At 34.1% G+C, this 19,127-nt stretch overlaps 1 long non-coding RNA gene across 2 annotated transcripts; it reads right to left on the bottom strand.

Moving 5' to 3' along the window:
* Positions 1–1,316: 1,316 nt before the first annotated feature.
* Positions 1,317–18,113, bottom strand: LOC141363821 (uncharacterized). 2 transcript variants are annotated; one of them, XR_012369397.1, is made up of 5 exons: positions 17,467–17,503; positions 16,970–17,006; positions 16,840–16,879; positions 13,426–13,477; positions 1,317–1,996 (listed from the first exon to the last, which is right to left on the bottom strand). It is a non-coding gene; the product is annotated as an uncharacterized lncRNA (long non-coding RNA). The 2 variants fall into 2 exon arrangements; XR_012369396.1 differs by having other exon boundaries at positions 16,970–18,113.
* Positions 18,114–19,127: the final 1,014 nt, after the last annotated feature.

Below are 19,127 nucleotides of genomic sequence, written 5' to 3' on the forward strand. Positions count from 1 at the left end.
TGTGAGTTATGCTTAACTAATTAATAAAACTAGATTTCAACTGCTTTCTGAAAATGTTCTCATAATTTCTGTAGTGTTTTCATCGAAGGCCAATGTTACGTTACATCCTCGTGTTATTAGTTTGGAGAAATTCATCTAGTGCAATGAAATCAAAGACCATGTCCATCTCTAAATTGTAAGGAATTTATCTTTGATTTTATGGTAATGCTTACATGAATGCTGTATAAGCGCAGTTCATTATTAAGTTCATGTTAACATGTAGTTAAGAGCTCATACTGATCAAATATAATCGCGAGTGCAGCCTGATTCTTGTTGTTTACTTATTTAATGTAAAAGATTGTACTTAACATAACATAAGGCTCAAGCGTTTGTATTTGACCTTTATTTTATTTTTAAAAATGTATGTCTTAATTTGTGTCACAAGTTATGAAAATGAAAATCAGACTCCATACCTGTAAAATGAAATATGACCCGCAGTCGTCATGAAAGCACTTCACAAAACAACATTCCTTGGGGCTTCTGGTTCAAAGGCATGCATGTTTGGAAACATATTGATTGATTTTATATGTTTACTTCTAATTTCTTAAGGAGTAATAATTATTTCATTTTTATTCCAATCGCAGTGATATGCCATTGGTTCCTAACCTGACCTTTACACGAGTCTGTTCATTCATACGTGAAGCCTGAGGGCGCCCTCGTGCACGATCGCGCAGAGACACTTTAGAATTGACACACGAAGAACGCAAATAAAGATGTTCTGATGGATAAAACAAGAAGACAATAAACCCAATTAGGATTATATATGGTATATCTGTGTTGTTCCGGTCATGTTGGGTATTTTCCAAAAAGAAAGAGAATACCAAAAAGAGTGTATTTTCTGTTTCATTTTGCGATCTGAAGCCACATCAGATCAAAACCCAGATAGCAGACAAACAGTGAATCAACATTGAAATGATGTTAATCCATCAACCAAATTATCATTGAATCAACATTGAAATTTTACATTGATTTTTCATCAGGTTTGCACCCTGGAATAATGTTATTTCAATGATGCAAAAATCAATCTAAATGGTTACAAAACCAATCTTAATTCAACATAAATTCAATCACTTAAGGTAGCAGACCAACAGTGAATCAACATAGAATTGATGTTGATGCCATTAACCAAATTATCATTGAAACAACGTTGACATTTTTCATCAGGTTTGCAGCCTAGAATAATGTTATTTCAATGATGGAAAATCAATCAAGATGGATATAAGATCAATGTTTATTGAACATCATTTCAATAGTGTAATTAACAATATAGCAACATTGAAGCAATATAAAAAAACAAGCTTTATCTACTGCAGGATTCAATGTTACTAAATCAAGTCTGTTTTGACTAGTTTTTAAATCAGAAACCATGTAGGGCTACAATTAACATACTTTAAACCAAAAAGTCACTAACTTGCAATACACCCACACAGTTTACACAGGATACATCACACTTAAGAAATTAAATACCACGAGCAAATAAACGTATAAATATATCGTAAAATACAATTGTATGATTCAAATTTTTTGCCATAAAATACAAAAGTACAAATTAAAATTATAAATATTATTGCCACTAGAGGACTCTGGAAAATTAAGACAACATCATAAACATACATCAGCAAAATGAATTTGGAAAAGCGATTCAATTTCAATTCAATTCAATTTTTAATAACCAGATACAGGTACCATACAAAACTCAAAGACACAACTGTAATTATTGAAACATTTATAAATTGAAACATTACCACAGTTCATTGTTTAGGACTATTCAGTAACTGAAGCTCCTCCTCTGATGCAAATGTGATGGATTTACTTCACATTAAACAGAGACACTGTTGAACACTGCAGGCCCTTTTATACACCAATCCGTTCACGGGCATAACATAGCTGTTTTTGCACAGTCACAGCAAGGACATACTCTGAGGTCTCCCAGATTTCATTGGTTCTTGTGAGACATCTAAAGAATGAAAAACAAGCAGGAAGTTAGAACTGCATACTGTGGCTACATGGGGAAAATATTTCCTAGACAACATAGTATTGTGTATGGAAGAGTGTGGTTCAAAATGAGATATATCACAGTATATGAGTGTTTCAGCTTTATGTTTATATTGTTTTTGGAATATACAAAATTGCCACTTACTAATTAGCTTTTAACTAAATCCTTACCACAGTTTTAAAAATATAAGTTAAAGTTAGTGTTAAAGGGAAAATGCAAAAAATAAATAAAAGATAAGTCTTAATAGACAGAATCTTGTTTTTGAATCAGTTATTTTTTGTAGGCTATTAAAGATATACTAAGCATTGGAGATGCACCAAAAGTAAAATTCTTGTCAAAAGCTGACAATTTAAAAAAACATATTTTTCTAATTATTTTGCCAATTTTCTCAACATGATTGCACAATTAAAATTTTCAAAATGTCCTTTTTACTATATTTAGTTTACATTATTTAAAACATTTTTTTACATTACAGCAGTCATTAAATGTCCTTTTTACACCGGGTCACTTCTCTGATCAGATTCATTTGGTCACATAAATGAGATAATGTTAAAGAGTTAATCCGATCTACTATTCTGCACAAATGGTAAATAACATTTTCACTTAGGAAACATTGTACTGCCTGTTGAGCAGCGAACGCCGCTTGAGCGATGTAGTTTGACGATCCATTTACTAACAGGACAACAACTTTTATCAGAATGACAAAAAAAGAGACTGAACAAAAAGTAAAAAGCGACAAGACCACTTCGAAACAGACTCCATGATCATTACCTCATAGCACCTGTCATATTTATAATCTCCATATTTAAAGATCTCATATAGCCTACATGTATTTTCCTGTCAGGTTTGTGCATATTCATACTTGTTTGTATGCCTATTTCTAATGTTATGTATGCATCAGAGGTGTAAAGAGTAGCTGAAAGCCATACTTGAGTAAAAGTACAAATTCCTTACTGTAAAAATTACTCCACTACAAGTTACAAGTTACCAATTTAAATACGACTTGAGTAAAAGTATTAAAGTAACCCAATTTAAAAGTACTCAAGTATTTTTACTCGTACTGAATGTTGGCTCAAAGATGCACTAGTCATCAACACAAAGAGACATTGTAGGTCAGTGAAAACTAAGAAAGTTTATTTATGAGGTTTTATTTCCTAATATAGAAAAGAAATCAAACTCCTCAAAATTTTGACCTGGCAGAACAAACACAGATTAAACATAGTCATAGTCTTTTGACAAAAATTGAATTAAGTTTTAGTCATATTTTTGTCATCTGAATTGATTTAGTTTTAGTCTAATTTTATTCAACTACCGGTAAATGCCATGAGATTTTAGTCTAGAAATCTACATTTAATTTAATTTAAACCCATTTAATTTTAGTCTAGTGTCATTGTTTACTTGAATGTGCCATGCTGAAAAATATATAGCCTAACTTTGTGATATAAATATATGGTAACACTTTACAATAAGGTTCATTAGTTAACATTAGTTAGCTACATTACTCAACATGAACTAATAATGAACTGCACTTATACAGCATTTATTCATCTTTGTTAATGTTAATTTCAACAATTACTAATACTTTATTAAAATCTTGTTAACATTACCAAATATTCTTATATAGGCCTATCCTAAAAAAGATATAATTTTAATATTTAAAAAATTCCTGTAAACTAAAATTACACTAACAGAAATATGATAATGCATATTAAAAACGTGAAGTTGTTCATTTGAAAGATTAATTGTAAACACATGTATCTCACATTAAGTGCACTATATTTCTTCCGTCATGCATCCCTCTTTACAGTAAATACATTACAGCATACTTGATTAAATGTGAGGACAGTGAAATTGTACACTTATTATCAATATTATAATGTACTTAAGTTACTCGGGCAATCAGTACAGGACCTCGCTGGTTTATTTTGGCTTATATAGTAGCCTAAGTTATATCAAGTTATGTAACCAGCTCAGGTTAGCTGATACAGTAGCGTCAGAGTATATAAACATCTGTGCTTGCCTTTGAGTTGCGGGATGACCCTCCTGCAATCGCGCATCACTTTTGTTTTGATTGTAGCTTCACATGTTTAACAAAGGGTCCCTTGACAGAAGCAAATGTGATATGTATCCATATGTTTGCTCTTTATCTCTTCTCTCAGACCAGACGCGAACTTTTCTCTACAGTTTATGACATACGCAGCACGCAGATGTCCCGCTACGGTGGCTCAACGCAAGCCATTCAGCGTTTGACATCAAAGTACCGCGAGACCAGACTTCTCCATATGCATTTGATTCGCTCTCGCAGTACTTTGATTTCATACGTTTGCTCTGCGCAGCGGCAAATGAAGTCCCTCAGTTGTGTGTGTGCGTCTAACCTCGCGACCACAGACTCTATCCATCATCACCCTCTGACACTTTCGTCTCGTTTTTATTTGACGAATAAACAATGTAGCGAGTAACGTTACGTGTCATTTCAAATGTAGTGGAGTAAAGAGTACAAATACCCAATCAAAAATGTAATTGAGTAGAGAGTAAAAGTTGCCTATATTTTTGATACTCAGTACAAGTACAAAGTAGCCCAAAAAATACTTAAGTACAGTAACGAAGTACATTTACTCGAGTACTTTACACCTCTGGTATGCATAAATATAAAATACAATGCATACTATATCTTCAATAGCCTAGAAAATAAATAGCTGATTTTAAAACAAGATTCTGTCTATCAACCCTTAATTTTTTGTTATCTTTAGTGCATTTTCACGTTGGCACTACCTTGAACTTAATACATTTGGAGAACTGTGATGGGCATTTGATTTAAAGCTAATTAGTTAGGGGCAAATCTGTATATTCCAAAAACAATATAAACATAAATCTTAAACATATATACCGCTACCATGAAATAAAATGACAAATTGTGTGGGATGGATTTTGTCATACCGCCCACATTCACGGCATTTCTGCAACTTAAATCAGGCTCAGCAGAGTGTGTCGACTGCTACGGGTGTTTGTACAAAAACTATTATGCGAGATAGAGGTAGTGATATAGGGCTGGACAATAACGCCCCATTCAGACAGCCAGCAACCAGCAGTAGCAGAGCGACGCGATCTCGTTCATTTCGGTGGAGACCTGGCGACTTCCGGCGGCACGAGCGAAAGCGACCGTTGGCAACCGTATCGGCATGTTCAGCGATGCGAGAAAGTTAATAAAAGTTTAACTTTATGCAAATGTTGAGCAAATTTCGAGAGAGGCTACCAATGAGAACGAAGCAGTGGAGTTCACGTCATCCTTCTCTCGGCAGTTACTGGAGTGAATGGTACTCATTTGTTTATGATAACCAGATTTAAACACGCCTCATTGAAAGAGACGGGCGACACACAGCGATAACGTCGCTGGCTGTCTGAATGAAGGGTAATTAAATATCGATATATGTCGTGGTATAATTTTTTCAATGATATGGCTTCTAAACACATTTCCGATATTTCGATATACATTACTGCATCCCGTTGCCGTTCCCATGTCACTTCCCACGTTCAGACAGCCAGCGACGTTATCGCTGTGTGTCGCTCGTCTCTTTCAATGAGACATGTTTAAATCTGGTAGTCATAAACAAATGAGTACTATCCACTCCAGTAACTGACAAAAGGAGGATGATGTGAACTTCGCTGCTTCATTCTCATTGGTAGTCGCTCCCAAAATTCTCTCAACATTTGCATAAAGTTAAAATTTTCTTAACTTTCTCGCTACGCTGGACACGCCCAAACAGTCGCCAATGGTTACTTTCGCTCGTGTCGGCGGAAGTCGTCAGATTTCCATTGAAATTAATGAGATTTACTGCTGGTCGCTGGCTGTCTGAATGGGGTGTAAAAACACTTATTAAATGCCGGTCAATGCGCTTCTTTTACAGCATGTGGCGTCTTTTGCAGCTAAGCAACCATGAGCCGTGCATTCCGGAAAACAATGCCTGATAGAAGTTAAACTCTCATCTGTGCCTTGCGTCAAATCATATCATTGTTATTATGAGATCAATGAATCTGCTGTTCGCCCAGAGAAGAGCTATCACTCAGAATATGAGAAGGAGGTGCGGCTTTAGTTCGTGTCAAGTCACAGCTTCCAATGGTGACACCAGGGAGAGAGAACCCCTTACGAAAGGAAAATATATTTACCAATATATTACTTGAAATATATTGTAATATATTGGAATATATTATTTTACTTTCCATTTTCCAATATATTATACATTGGCAATACATGGAATAATATATTGATGTACATATATTCTATATATGTGTAATATATTGCAGTATATTGCAAAATATACACATTATTGCCACTTTCAATATATTGTACATTGATATAATATATGTGTTTATATATTTAAAAATATATGCAATATTATATTTATAAATATCTGCAATATTGTATTTTGATTTATATGCGAAAATGTATTAACAATATATGTAGAGATATAGTTTCACATATATGTTTACTATATGGTAGAATATATTTCAAATATATGTAAAATTATATGGAAATATACATGAAATATATGTAGATATGTGTTTGATATATTGTGGAATACATTTTAAATATATGTAAAATAAGATGGGAAATATATGTGCATATATGGGAATATGTATTAAAAATATATGTACAGATATAGTGTCACATGTATGTTTACTATATGGTAGAATATATTTCAAATATATGTACAACTATATGGAAATATACATGAAATATATGTAGATATGTGTTTGATATATTGTGGAATACATTTTAAATATATGTAAAATAAGATGGGAAATATATGTGCATATATGGGAATATGTATTAAAAATATATGTACAGATATAGTGTCACATGTATGTTTACTATATGGTAGAATATATTTCAAATATATGTAAAATTATATGGAAATATACATGAAATATATGTAGATATGTGTTTGATATATTGTGGAATACATTTTAAATATATGTAAAATAAGATGGGAAATATATGTGCATATATGGGAATATGTATTAAAAATATATGTACAGATATAGTGTCACATGTATGTTTACTATATGGTAGAATATATTTCAAATATATGTACAACTATATGGAAATATATATGTAGATATGTGTTCGATTTCTTGTGGAATACATTTTACATATATGTAAAATTAGATGGAAAATATGTGAAATATATGTGCATATATGGGAACATGTATTAACAATATACGTACAGATATAGTGTCACATGTATGTTTACTATATGGTAGAATATATTTCAAATATATGTACAAATATATGGAAATATATATGTAGATATGTGTTTGATATATTGTGGAATACATTTTGCATATATTTAAAATTAGATGGAAATATATGTACATATTTATTGTAAATGTATGCACAATATGTGTACATATATGAGAACATGCACATACAATGTATGAATATATTTGGGATATATACAGTATATGTACATGAAACATCTAAAATATATAAATACTTAAATATGCAACCTGCAATATACAAACATTTACACCACATATTAACACAGACTGATGGGTAATCTATCAAAAGCCACCTTTATTTTCTTTTAATCAGGCACAGATACTAAACCCAATTTGAGGTACAGAGCTCTATAGGCCTATTAAAACCACAAGAGGTTTTGCATATGGTCAGTCAAAGGAAATGTGATTGGCTTTACATTACATTACATAAATGTGTTGCATTGCATTTACATAAATTACATTTTAAAAGAGTGCCATTAAACAAAAAATATACAAAATATAAATTAAAGCAACTTAAATTACCAATGTCCATTTCAAAATTTCAGCAGTGCCATTATACAATATAAAGACAATATCAATAAAGACAATATCAATAAACAAAATGCACAGACAATAATGAACAAATAAATAATAAACAAACTTTCAAGAAGTTTTGGGAACCGTGAAAAAGCAACAACAAAAAAAATTTGCCAAAAGAACAGTCCATTATCCTGGTTAGGAGTCCACCTTGGTTCTTCACTGATGTAAACCACTTACATACCCATGCTTTTGCTCTTCACCTGGTGTCTTAATGTCATTAGCTCGAAGATTCTACTGTTGATAGATTTTCTGACATCAGCTTCCTTGGCTATATAATAATATAGTGCCCTTTTTGTTCATGATTGCAATATATGATTGCAATATATTATCATATGTTTCATGCATATATTGCAATATATCAAAGCATATAAAGACAAACTATTACATGTAAAAAATACAGTGCCCTTTCTGTTCTTGATTGCAATATATTTTGTCTCATATATACATGTATGGTCTATGCATATATAGCAATATATTAAAGCATATAAAGACAAACTATTACATGTAAAAAATATAGTGCCCTTTTTGTTCTTGAATGCAATATATTTTGTCTCATATATACATGTATGGTCTATGCATACGGTATATTTCAATCTATTGGAAAATATAAATATTAAATCCCATATATGGGAATATGTTGCCTAATATATTACATGATATTTTCCAATATACTGCAATATATTTTTGTTTCGTAAGGGACAGGAGATGTAATGCAACAAAAACTGAACTACGAATGAGAAAAATCAGGTTCACGTGTTAAAAAGGGGGAAAGAAACGTGCAATAGATAAAAGTATGTAGGCAGCTATTCTTCTCGTTATGAGTATATGTATAGACCGTTTCATCGGACGCACGTGATACACGTCTGGATCCGAACCTTACTTCCGGTTTCCTTTTTTTGATGGTCTGACTTGTTGCTAAACTGATCTCTTGAACAAATGCCTCGTCGAAAATAACAAATGTTTTTGTTTCCTAGGTAATCTATGTGTTGATTTTTGTGCTTGTTATATAAATAATCTACGTTTAAAGAACTTTGTTGTTATTTATTCTTAGCGGAGTTTACCGGAAGTTATGTGCGGATCGCGACAGCCGCTTGTTTATGTTGTTACTGCTGAAACAGTCTATATGAAGTAGTATGCTAGTGTCCAATATATTATGTAGCTTGCTATGCAATTACAAATAGAGCTTTGATATAAATGTTTCTGTCCAACTATCTTATGTATCATTAGATTAGATTAGATTAGATATTCCTTTATTCGTCCCACAATGGGGAAATTTCAGTGTTACAACAGCATAAGACATAATAATATAATAAACATTATAAGCAAAAGAAGTATATATAGTTTATAGACATATTGCACCCAAAAGATATTGCACTTTTTCAAAATTTCTATTTTTTGCCCATGTCAAAAAATGTCTGTATCAACAAGATGTACTTATAATGATGATGACTGGTTCACTAGGAGCAGCTCAGATTGTAAAGTCTTATAGCAGCAGGGAGAAAAGAACGTCTGTATCGCTCTTTCAGACACTTAGGATGTAACAGTCTGTCACTGAAGGAGCTCCTCAGAGCTGAAACCGTTTCATGCAGTGGGTTAGTGTCGTTCTCCAACAATAATGATAGCTTTGCTACCATCCTCCTTTCTCCCACCTCCTGTACGGTGTCCAGAGGAATCCACAGGACTGAGCTGGCCTTCCTGATCAGCTTGTCCAATCTCTTCATTTCTGCAGTAGAAATGCTACTACACCAGCATACTACACCATAAAATATGGCTGAGGCCACCACAGAGTCATAAAAGGTTTTCAGTAGCTCTCTTTGCACCCCAAAAGACCTTAGTCTCCTCAGCAGAAAGAGTCTGCTCTGCCCTTTCTTGTAGATTGCCTTAGTATTATCTGTCCAGTCCAGTTTATTGTTTAAATACACACCCAGATATTTATAAGAGTCCACTCTCATGATGTCCTTTCCCTGAATATTCACTGATGGTAAGGAAGTCTGTTTACGCCTACGGAAATCCACCACCAGTTCTTTGGTTTTCCCTGCATTTAACTGGAGGCAGCTCCGTTGGCACCAGTCCACAAAGTCCTGGATCAGTACTTTGTACTCCCTATCATCATCATCTGAAATCAAACCGACGATGGCAGAGTCGTCAGAGAATTTCTGTAGGTGACAGGTTGATGAATTAAACTTGAAGTCTGCAGTATAGATGGTAAAAAGAAACGGAGCCAGAACCGTTCCCTGCGGGACGCCAGTGTTGCAAACAACCATGTCAGACTCACAGTCACGGATCCTCACATACTGTAATCGGTCTGTAAGATAGTCCAATATCCAGGAACACAGATTATGGTCCACTCCCATGTACATCATCTTATCCCTCAGAAGCGTAGGTTGGATAGTGTTAAAAGCACTGGAGAAGTCAAAAAACATGACTCTCACAGTGCTCCCAGCCTTTTCTAAGTGTGAAATAGCACGATTCAGGAGGAAGATGACAGCGTCTTCCACTCCAGTGCCGGGTTGGTAAGCAAACTGAAGTGGATCCATTAATGGGCTCACTAGAGGTCGCATATGAGTTAGTACCAGCCTCTCTAATATCTTCATCAGATGCGAGGTCAGCGCTACTGGTCGATAATCTCCCAGGTCTTTTGGGCGCGACGTCTTTGGTACAGGCACCACACAGGATGTTTTCCATAGCTGTGGCACCTTCCCCAGCTTGAGGCTCAGTTCAAAAATGTACAGCAATATGCCGCACAGCTGGTCTGCCCAGGTATTAAGTAGTCTGGAGCTGATGCCATCTGGTCCTGTAGCCTTCTTTACTTTGGTTTTCCTGAGCTCCATTCTCACCTGTGCCTCAGTAAGGAACATTGTGTATTGGTTGGAGTGGGGGCTGGGGGGAATTAGCAGGGAGGGAGAGTTAGGTGTGTTATGTGTAGGCTGTGAGTTAATAGCAGTGCAGAGAATGATGGGGCTGGAGCAATCTGCTATGCAAGCAGAGAGGGGAGGTTTCAGCAGAGGGAACTGGGTGGAGGTAGGTGAGAGTGGCTGGTCAAATCTATTAAAAAATAGATTTAGATCATTCACCCACTTGAGGTCACCCTCAACCTGAGAGTTGGATTCCTTATGACCAGTGATGGTTTTTAGCCCCTTCCATACACCACTGACGTTGTTCTGCTGCAACTGATCCTCCATCTTCCTCCTGTAGCATGCTTTTCCTTCTCTGATCTTCCTTCTCAGCTCTCTCTGGACAGTTATCAGCTCTTCCTTGTTTCCCGATTTAAAGATCCTCTTCTTCTCTATAAGAAGAGTCTTTATATCAGGGTTAATCCATGGTTTGTTGTTGGGAAAACACCTTACAGTCCTGGAGGGTACAGTATTTTCCACACAGAAATTAATATAATCCGTAATACAGACTGTTAAATTGTCAATATTCTCTCCATGATTATTACATAATTCCTCCCACATAGTTGTTTCAAAACAGTCCTTCAGAGCCTCATTGGTCTCATCAGACCATTTCCTCACTGTACGGGAAACAGCTGGTTGCCTGCATACAAGAGGTTTGTACACAGGTTGAAGATAAACTAGGTTGTGATTCAATCTTCCCATGGGGGGGAGGGGTGCTGAAGTGTAAGCCTCCTTTGAGTTTGCATAAAATAAATCCAGTGTTTTATTGTCTCTAGTCTAGCATGAAACATACTGGGTAAATGTGGGCAGAGTAGAGGATGGCGGGGCATGATTGAAATCTCCAGAGATAATGAGGATGACGTTTGGGCTCTGTGTTAACAGTCTGTTGACAACAAAATGCAGGACATCACATGCCGATTCACCGTCAGCAGAAGGGGGAATATACACCACTATCACGATAACGTGCGAAAATTCCCTAGGCAAATAGTACGGCCTCATGCTAACAGCTAGCAGCTCAATGTCCTTACCACAGATCTGTTCTTTAATAGTAATATGACCAGATTTACACCATCTATTATTCACAAAAATTACCAGTCCTCCTCCCTTTCTCTTACCGCTCTCCATCGTTCTGTCCGCGCGCAATAGTTGAAATCCATCCAAAGCCACGGTCATATCCGGTGTTAGCAAAGTTAGCCATGACTCCGTAAACAACATGATGCTACACTCCCGGAATTCCCTCTGATGCCGGGTTAGAGCCGATAGCTCGTCCATCTTGTTGGTTAAAGATCTCACATTCCCCATAACGATGGACGGGAGAGTTGGTCTGTAGCGTCTCCTTTTAATCCGACACAGAGCCCCAGCACGATTTCCCCGTCGTCGCCTTCTTAGCTCCTGGGGAATGTCCGGTTTTTCCTGTAGTGGCATCACCGTGTTACGGAATGCTAACAGCTGATCCCTGGTGTAAACAATATGACCGCTGCTGTGAACAGAGTTTCCAAACGCGACTGTAACCAAAGTCCAAAAAAGTAGGAAAAGTAGAGCAAACTCAGTGCCTTTGTTATTGTCCATCTATGCAGTTTGCGATTTTACACACATACACTAAAAAAGAAAAAACACAAAGTGCTTAAACCCTATAAAATAAGTAAAAAAGTACAAACTTAGTAAGAGCTGCTGTAACAGGCTGCCACTTGGGCGGCGCCATTAAATAGCCTACTACCATTCAAAAGTTTTCGGATCACTTACACTTTTTCACATTTTACTATAATAGTGAATTGATAAAAATTATGGCACTATGAAAGTTAATACTGTGATTGAAGAATTTGTTATTAAAATGATCCATTAGTTTTAGAGCCCTGCATTACAGCATTTATCACTGACTGAACCTTATTAATATTAAAGGTGAGCCCTAAAGTCTGATTATTTGACAGTGAGTTTACATTTAATTTTGTATGAAGGCTAAATACAAATAAAAAATTAAAGCAGTTGAAAATGGACAAAGAGAGACAGATTTAAACACCAAGTGTAAACGTAATGTGTCTCTCTCGTCCACTTGTGATCTGATCGACGAAAACACATCTTAATACCAAGTTTAACAGCCCCTGGGATATTTTTCCTCACGTCGATGAAAAAGGAGTGTCTAAGCTACGTATATGGTTGCTTTTTGTATGTGATTTTAAGCGGAATCAGACTTTTTCCATGTTAAACATAAATCTGTGTGCTTTGATGGATCACAGGCAAAGGACAGTGCAAATTGTTAATTTTGTTTCATTGCTTTTGCTTTGTAGCTACTGGAAGCCATGTTAACCTTGGCATGGCACGGCCGGGCCATCGTACGAGTTAAAACGCGTTCCGAATGGATGGGGGGGGGGCTAGTATATATATATATATAAATATAAATATAAATAAATATATATATATAAATATAAATATAAATATAAATAAATAAAAATATATATATATAAATAAAAATATAAATAAATAAAAATATAAATAAATAAATATAAATAAATATATAAATAAATATATATATATATATATAAATAAATATATAAATATATATAAATAAATATATAAATATATATATATATATATATATATATATATATACACAACATAAAAACTTAAGATTTACATTACCATAACATCTTCTCTCTGAAGATTCACTCAGCTTCTTCTAACTTCGGCAAGTCTTTTAGAAAGAGTGATAGAGGTAATTGTCAGGGTGTGGTGGTGGATAGAACCCAATCGCAGACAGCTCATAACTTAAAGACGTTTAACAAACACAAACACCCTCGAGGGGGCAAACAACGACAAAACCAGAAAACAATCATGACCCGACAGACAAAGCACACACGAGACGGCACCACACGACACACAACGAACCGGCACAAGACAGCAAACACAAGGGCTTTAAATAGGGAAAACTAAACTAGGGAACAATGACAAACAGGTGAAGGGAATTAACTAATCAAGACTTAACAAGGAAACAGGGGCCCGTACCATGAAAATGGTTAAACAAACTCAGGGTTACAGGATTAGTTTCAGGTTGACAAAACCAAGCCAATGTGCAGGCCTTTTTGGTAAAAGCTATTTTTATGGTACCCAAAACCCAGGATTTGCACAAACTAATCCTAAACAAAGCTGGCTAACCACCTAAACCAGCTTCATGGTATAGGCCCCAGGAGGGTAAGGTTAAGACTAAAGACGGAGGGCTATTTCATAAAACTCGCTTGGAAAAGCGAGGATTAAAGTTACAAACTCGACTTGAATTAACCTAACAAATGAGGCGAGGCTAAAGCGGTTTCAAAAAAGGCAAATGAAGCTTACGCAATCCAACTAATGTGATCCAGATTTCCCTAGTCAAGATAATTGCGCGTGCACGCTATTCTTGAGCAGCCCTAGAGGTCGAGCGTGGATCAAATCGATCAAAGTTAAAGAGAAAGCGGTAATTTTTGATAAAAATGTATGAAAATGTACTACTGACTGAAAATTATAACACTCATGCAATAAACAAACCCATAAAATAGTTGGAAAGTCCTTACGGATTAAATCCTTGCATGCAGAAACTAAATTTAAATATATTGTCTTATTTTAAAGTGATCACATGAAAGCAGGAAACACTGTTAGAAATGATGGCCAAGTGGTTAGTGCGCTCAGCGGCGCATGCGGGTACCCGGGTTCGATCCCCGTCAATGCTTATGTGGCTAGACTTTGCTAATTTTTATATACTGTACTTTTTAAAAATATCACAAATCTTACCTTTTAAAAGACAATTTGTAGTTTACTAAGTAACCTATATAATACATATTTAGCAGATGAATGATTTTAATACATTTACAGTAACTTTAAATGTAACTTTTATTTTTATTTGAGGGTACATTTCAAAAGCAGCAACTTGAGTGGACAATAAAGTAACAGGTGAAAATAAAATATAAACATATTGTTCATAAGAAGTGTAGTTGATTTAAGCATTATCATATGCTAGAAGAAGTGTCTAATCTCATAATGTTAGCTGCCAAAGATGTTGACTGGCAATGAGGAGAGCACTGGCATCTATCAGCAGCACAGCTTTACTCCTGCAGATGAACTGTGCTTGAAAGAAAAAAATGGGGTCACTGAGAGAACGGTGGGTGAACAGCATATGCATTTCTGAATTTACAGTAGTACAAGAAATGATTGCGTAAAATCATATATGTTACACATATTCTTGACCAATCATTATTACTTGACATGTTACTCAAAACATTTTTGATGGCAAATTATGTGTGCGTTATAGAGCCACAAGTCATCATGTTAAACTCTGGGAGTATGAGAGATTTTAAACCACTGGTTTATTATCACACTGTTAAAAAAATTAGCTGTAGTTATGCAGCTGTTTGCCAGTAACTTATGTAGATTTAAATGTATGTTATTTACTGGCAACAGTTTGTTCAAAGTTAAATCAACATTAAACATTAACAAGTCTATGATTTTACAACATAAAACTATAAAATAACAGCCTCATGCAAAGCATTTTGTGAACCAGAAATCCTCATCAACCTTTTTTCTGTTGTTTCCTTCATATTTTGGTTCCCAGAATGCTTTGCATGAGGCTGTTATTTGATGGTTTTATTCTGTAAATAAAACGACTTGTTAATGTTTAATGATCATTTAACTTTGAACAAACTGTTGCCAGTAAATAACATACATATAAATCTACAGTAAGTTACTGGCAAACAGCTGACCGTAATACTGTAAGTTCTACATAATTTTTTAACAGTGTAGTGTTAGGTGTTGATAGATAAACAAAGTTTTATGAATGGTTACAGGGTGAGGATCAGTTGAAGAAAAGCCTGAGGTATAAGCACATTATACTGTAAGTCTATACTGTAAGTCAGTACAAGCCTTGTGAGTTGAAAATTTTTGTATGCAGGACACTAACAATCTTCTCTGTGATAAAAAAAGAATTTTAACTCATTACAACAAAATGCCAAGAGCATACCATCACATAATTATATTGTATTCCTTCAGCCATGCAGACACCATCATTTTTTTTTTAATTTCAAGAAAAATTTAACAACTAGAGAAAGATACAAATACTGTAGATCTTTAAAATAATGTGCATTTTTATGCACACCAAGCATAAAAAAATTAAATGACTGTACTTGACTTTTGTGTGTTGTATATTTAAATTAACTTTCCTCTTTGTGTGACAGACAATCTGAATTAAAAAAAAAAAATTATATATATATATATATATATATATATATATATATATATATATATATATATATATATATATATATATATATATATATATATATATATATATATATATATATATATATATATATATATATCATCAATACGTTGCAATTATATGAATTTAGATACATCTTAAATTTGTTAATACACTATTATCCTTATATTGGGGTAGTTAAGATTATCATTTATATTCAACATTTGATAGGCCTATAATATACCATATTATGAAACACATGTCTATATTTTATTAATTATTATTATTACAAAATGTATCAAATTTAATATATAAGTTGATTTTCTTTAATTGTTAGATTAATAGTGGTTAATAAAGTCAAATAAAATGTCAAAGAGTCAGCTGTAATATCATTGCATTTACATTTCAGTGTTAGTGGAAGTCTAGTTAAGCAACAACTGAGGCTTAGCCTGACAGTTAGCCTGCTCCGGACCAGGCTAGTTTCCAAGCATAAGTTTCCATAGTAACCGGGGTTGAACTAGTTCAAGTTTGTTTTATGAAACGAAATCCACCGGCAATAAGCCAGACTTAACAAAATAAGCCTGGCTTATTCTGTAATCTAGTTTTATGAAACAGCCCTCAGGAGAGCATGCGGTACACAAAACATAAACACAGACCACATGACTCTCCACACAAAACAAGACAACAGTGGGCTGCCATGATCCAGTCACATGAAACACATAAAATACATACAGGGTTGACAGGACCATGACAGTAATATGATAGAGATTAGTAGCTAGCGAATACACTTCAGTTTATACATTTTGTACATTACTTAATTAATTGCCATTTACCTTTCATTATGTACTGTGACTGGATAATCCATTCGCTGACCTTTAATAAAAAAAAAATACAAAGATAAACTAAGTAATAATTAACAACACCTGTCACATCATGTATCAACTGGCAGAAAGGCACTCTTACCATGTGGGAGAGAACGCAGGAAATCACTCTAATGGGCCTACAAAAAGAGAAATAATGAAAGGGAAAAACACTCCCATTAGGCAAGTTTTGAGCCAAACATTGGTTGTAATTTTGGTGAAGTATTGACTTCAGCCACGTCAAGCTATAAGGAATGTCAAAATACATTAGAACTTTTAAAATATATACTCTTCAAGTAGGCTAAATAAACAATTCGTATTATTACTGTTCCTAAAACAACAACAGGCTTTATAAGGTTAGCTATAATAATATAAATAAACTGAACAGTTCTGTGCAATTACATTAAATTAAGACATATTTACAAAAACACCCACGAAAAATTAAGCATTAACAAACCATTGTAAACCGCAAGGTCCTGCTACCACACCATTACTACGACATAAACTTGCAAACCTCCCCTAACAGTAATTACTAACTAAGCTGTAACAAACAAGACAGCAAGAAACTTATGCAAAACGTAATAAATATTTTAAACTTACCTCTAAAACCCCGCTGGCACTGTCCTTGTCCTTTCGCGCCCAAACTTAACGTTCTAATCTTCTGCGCTTCTAAACTGAGTGGCGGTTGGCAACTGAAGGGTCATTACTGCCACCTACTGGACTGGGTGTAGCGCATTTAATAGTCAGTGGGGGAATTTTTTATTATATACTGTGTTCTTTGGGCTATTAAAATTGAGCAATAAATGAAAATTAAAGTTAATTTAAATTTCACACGATTTTTTTTCTATAACACTTTACATGATTATATGCAAATTTGCTAGACAAACACTATAAGAGATATAAGAGCAACAAAACTAATGTTAGGTTATTTATTTCATAACTTTACCAATTCCTGCAAAAATAAAATTAAATAATAAAATAAAATAAAAATTATAATGTCATTGATTTGTGATTATTAATAATATGTTTTGACTTATGATTGTTGTTTGTTAATATACACATAGTTGACAGTTTTCTGACGATGGTAAACTAAGGCATTTCTGTCTAAGGCATTTAGGTAATTTTTGTTAAACGTATTTAAAATAGCTGTTGATTCCCCAAAATGATCATACATTTGAAATCTTCTTGAACACTCACATATTTAGAGATGATCTGACCAGATAATTTTTACTTGCTGTATAAAAGCAAAAAACTTGTCTGATGGTGGTCCTGGGGGGGGGTCTTAAGGTCATAAAATGAACAGGACTTTATAGGATCGTAAATATTTTCACTTAATTATACAGAAATTCACCCAATTTGATTTGTGTTAAAGTGTGCAGATGAAGCTGACCAAAAATCAACATTGAGTCTATGTTTGGCTTTTCAACATTGAAAAATAAATTTATTATAAACATTGATTCAATGTTTGGATTTTCAACATTGAGAAAGCAATACATTAGCAACATTGATTCAACATTATTTAACATTGAAATTTCAACCTTGACCATAATGATGATTCTGATGGAATTTCAACATTTAATCAATGTCACCTTGCTATCTGGGAAACACTCGACTTCTGCTATAAAGTTAGTTTGGAGCTAAAAATTATTAATCCCACTATTTGTCGTGTTTTGATGGTGTGCTAAACTAACAAAGCGGTGTGTTTTAGCTATGAAAAATAGGTTTTAGGAATAATTTCAAATGGTTAAGCTTATTGTTAGTTTTTTTTGTGAGACATTTAATCAAAGAAATAAGGAATTAAAACACTGTGAAAGATCAGTTAACTTGCCGATTTAATGATTGCTAACACTTTTATACATATACACATATAAAGTTTACAACATGGACATGAAGTCCTCAAAACTTGATTCTTGTTTGCTAAAGTAAATAATATTTTCCTAACTTCCCTATTTTAGTTTGATGTGTTATTCATTGGTTACAACATTTTTTAAATAATGCCAAGGAAAGAAAGAATAAAAAACACCAAAGTAATAAGTACATTTGATTGTTATTTGACGTAAAAAAATTATGCCCTTTTAAGTCCGTCAGCCCCTGCCCCTGAGGAGGTCTGTGCATGCCACTGTTTTGTGTTATTAGTAAAATCATCATTTAAAATCAAATAGTATAAACCAATACTTAAAGTGACATTGTTTATGGTTTAAATGGTTGTGGATTGAAGTGAAAAAGTGTAATTTTACCATAATATCATGAATGTGATGCCA

This window comes from Misgurnus anguillicaudatus, chromosome 5 (assembly GCF_027580225.2).
Source record: "Misgurnus anguillicaudatus chromosome 5, ASM2758022v2, whole genome shotgun sequence".
Classification (NCBI taxonomy): Eukaryota; Metazoa; Chordata; class Actinopteri; order Cypriniformes; family Cobitidae; genus Misgurnus; species Misgurnus anguillicaudatus.